The following is a 4,032-nucleotide window of genomic DNA, read 5'->3' on the forward strand; positions in this document are numbered from 1 at the left end:
TAAAAGGGTGTCACAAACTTCTGTGAGTATTCTTCATTACTAGCATAGAATGCTCTATAAATATAGGTCGAAACATTTGTCGCTTAGCCGCTAGCCGCTATTTTGTAATTTTTACAAAAAAAATAATATCTCTGGAACAATTTAAGTTGAGGAAACCAAATTGGCTCATAGGTTTGAATATATAAGAGAAAAAAATCTTATTTTCTTTAATATTAACAAAATGCCGTCTATTGGAAATCTTTAAATAAAAATAAAAAATAATAATTCGTTCAATCACCATATCGTAACATTGAATTAAATATGCAGATGTATTTAATACCTAGCAACCGAACTGACACTGGGGTTCTCACTTGTTATTTATATTGGTGTAAAATTACATAATATGTGACGCGACACCATATACTAATGGGATGATGTTGCGTAATCAACACAAATGGAACAGAAGGCGTGTATTGCGTTACGTAGAGAATTTGAAATAAGCTAAATTTCGTGCAGCCGCCCGGGATTATCAAATATCTTGTTATTAACTTAGGTTTTATTAAATACTAATAAAAAAATATCATTGTTTTATATATATATATTTTATTCTGTGTTATCATTGTGTACTTGAAAAAGTTGTTAATACAACGAAATATTGTACAAGATAATTGTAGTTTTCTTTTGAACTGCTTAAGAGACTATAATATATATATATATATATATATATATATATATATATATATATATATATATATATATATAGTGTTTATGTATATAATTATATATAAATATATTTATATTTAATAATATAATAATTTAATATAAATATATGTGTATGATATACTTATAAGTATTTTTAAATCTAAATAGAAATATTGAGAATATATAGGTAACACTTGCAACACTTGATAGTTGATTATCGACAAGATCATTACGTATTCATAAGGATAAACACAGAAAGTTCTAACTTTAAGTTTGTTTATATCCTCAAGGAAGGTACGCCACACCACGTGTTGCATAACAGGCTCACTGAGGCTGCATACGAAAATTTTAAGTCTATGGTTACATGTATTCCTATTTGACATGCAATAATTCAAATAATTGTACTCAGTTAATTTAAACATTTATTATTTCTAGGATTTTCTCGTTTTACCATGATTACCTAGTGAATCAATATAAAAGTATTCACTAATGCTCATCAAAATCCTATGCTGTGTCAGTTACCATTAACACAAATTTCAGGTCTATAGGTAAGTTTGCTTTTGAGATTTTGTGCGGCCAGACAGATAGAAATGTAATTTGTCCAGTCGCTCAGCCAAAGATTTTGTACGTCCCTTGTAGAAAAAATAAGTTCTTTTTTTTAATTCATGCAGTTGTTATTGCATTCTTGAATAATAGAACAATGCTCATTCTTCTCAAACTATACGCAACATCTCACTGGGTGCATGGGACCGTAATCAAAGCAAGCCGAAGGCGAGTGAATATCATATGATATTAACACACACACACACACACACACACACACACACACACACACACACACACACACACACACACACACACACACACACACACACACACACACACACACACACACACACACACACACACACACACACACACACACACACACACACACACACACACACACACACACACACACACACACACACACACACACACACACACACACACACACACACACACACACACACACACACACACACACACACACACACACACACACACACACACACACACACACACACACACACACACACACACACACACACACACACACACACACACACACACACACACACACACACACACACAGATAGTTTTATTGTGCTTATATATAGTATATAAGGTTTCTCTACGACGCGACGGTTATATTATATTGTGGGGAAATATGCGAGATTCCACTGATCTCGACAGGCAGACACATTTCAACTTAGCTGTCTGTATTAGAATGCAATATTGGCGGCGTATATTGCATTGCATTGTAATATTATTATGTTTTATAACAATCACTCTAGTAATATAGAATAGCGGGACACTACGATGTCCTATAAAATACGTTGTATAGATTTGTTATATCAAAGATAATTCAGGACAAGAAAACAGAATTTGTTAGTGTTACGCTATACCTAGTAAGTGGTAGTGTTAGGTCTAGCCGTATTATCGCGCTCTGGACTTACCAGTGAAGCTGCTACGCTTTATGTTTTTTGGTAGTTTGTCTAAGCATTATGTTAAAATAGAAATTTTCGTGGTATATTTACTAAAACTAAAGGTTATGCGTTTTCTTTAATTTTAATTTTAGTATTATTTTAAAATAGGCAAACATAAAATGCCACAGCAATAATTAATACTGTACTTACTTAATTAAACAGTACAAAACAAATGTTTAAAACCTAAACAGTGAAACAATTATATCTATTCCAAAAGTTACAACCTGAATTTGTTAGAATCCTCTAATTAAAGAAACATTGTTATCACAATATTCAATTACAATAGTGAATGTAATGTATGTTATTTCTATGATGTAAAGTTATAAACATCGTGAATGTTTCCGTGTATTGTATATAAAACATTATACATTACATTTGGATTACTGACTAAGAGAAAAAACGTTAATATATTGTAAAAATTTGGAATTGACGTTAGTTACATAACACATTTTTTTAATTAAATTATTTTTTACATTTTATTTCCTTACATTTTGTGGACGGTTTATTTCTTATTTTAAAAATTGTATTACCTGGTTTATAATTATATTTAAAATGAGTGCCTCATACTTATAAAAGCCAACCTAAAGTCTTATATAAAAACATACAATCTGTTGGTGTAGATGTCAGTTTCCCGCAATGAGACAGCAGGATTACCAAAACAATCTCAGCCAGAGACAGGTTGTGTAGAGAGAGGGGAAATCCCTCGTACTCATTACTCTCTGGGTTCAATTTCGTAAATACCCGCTTGTGGTACACCTCATGTTTTTGGCGTAGCTTCTTTTTACTTACAACAGTTATACATAAATATTTAGAAAGTGCAACCACTCTTTTGATATTGGTCAAACAAAATATAATCCAATTATTTTGTTGTCTGTTTTATAACTATTTGTTTACAATGTAAACCAATTTATAAATGTCTATCCTAAAAGATTTTTTTACCCACAACAGTTTACTTCTTTATCATTTACATTAATTTATAATTCCAGGATACAACCAGATTGTATACTACTGATAACATCCATAGTATATAGTTTTCATTCTTGGAAAGCAAAAAAATTATAAAACGGAACTAAAAGTTAACGGCACTCAATAAAGTTTACTGACTGGACTGGATTTTCCTTCCTTTGTAACTGTGATGTGACGTGTACTTTTCTGTTTTACCTGAGCAATTGTTATGTAGAACTGATCACTCTACATAACGAAATTTTACATCCAAATGAAGAAAGCGCGCATTCAATTGTTGCTGCAATAACAGAACGGTCACTGATTAGACGCCAATCAGCTGTTCAAAATAAAGGAGTTAGGCTAAGGTGAGCCATTACCATGCCATTGATATTTTTGTCGCTTGCGTATGTCAGTTAGTAAAATTTCAGTATAATAATGTTGTCTTTACAGAATTAAATATCTACGGTAAACTAAGCCTTGGGCCTCGTAGTAAGATTTTCAAGTACTGTCGATAAACGTAGGAAATTAATGCGTTATCTGTAATAAATTAATACTAATCTAGTCTTTTTAATAGTTCACGGAGATAAATAGTTGTAAAATACGTGTTCATAGTGTCAAATACTGTAACCACAAATTGTTTCTGTAAATTGTACATAATTAGGCCGAGATATTATCTCGTAACAATTGCAATCGTCCTCTCATAAATTTCCTTACTAAACTTGTTAACTGTTCTATAAATAATTGAATCGGTAACTTTATGTCCTAATGTTTGTATATTATTTAGTTTTACTTAGAATAATGTGAAGGCAGTTGTCATGAAATTTATACCTACCATTGCCGTGAAAGTGCATACATTAATGCATTATGTTAATACTTC

The sequence above is a fragment of the Homalodisca vitripennis genome, chromosome 5 (assembly GCF_021130785.1).
Source record: "Homalodisca vitripennis isolate AUS2020 chromosome 5, UT_GWSS_2.1, whole genome shotgun sequence".
In the NCBI taxonomy this organism is placed as follows: Eukaryota; Metazoa; Arthropoda; class Insecta; order Hemiptera; family Cicadellidae; genus Homalodisca; species Homalodisca vitripennis.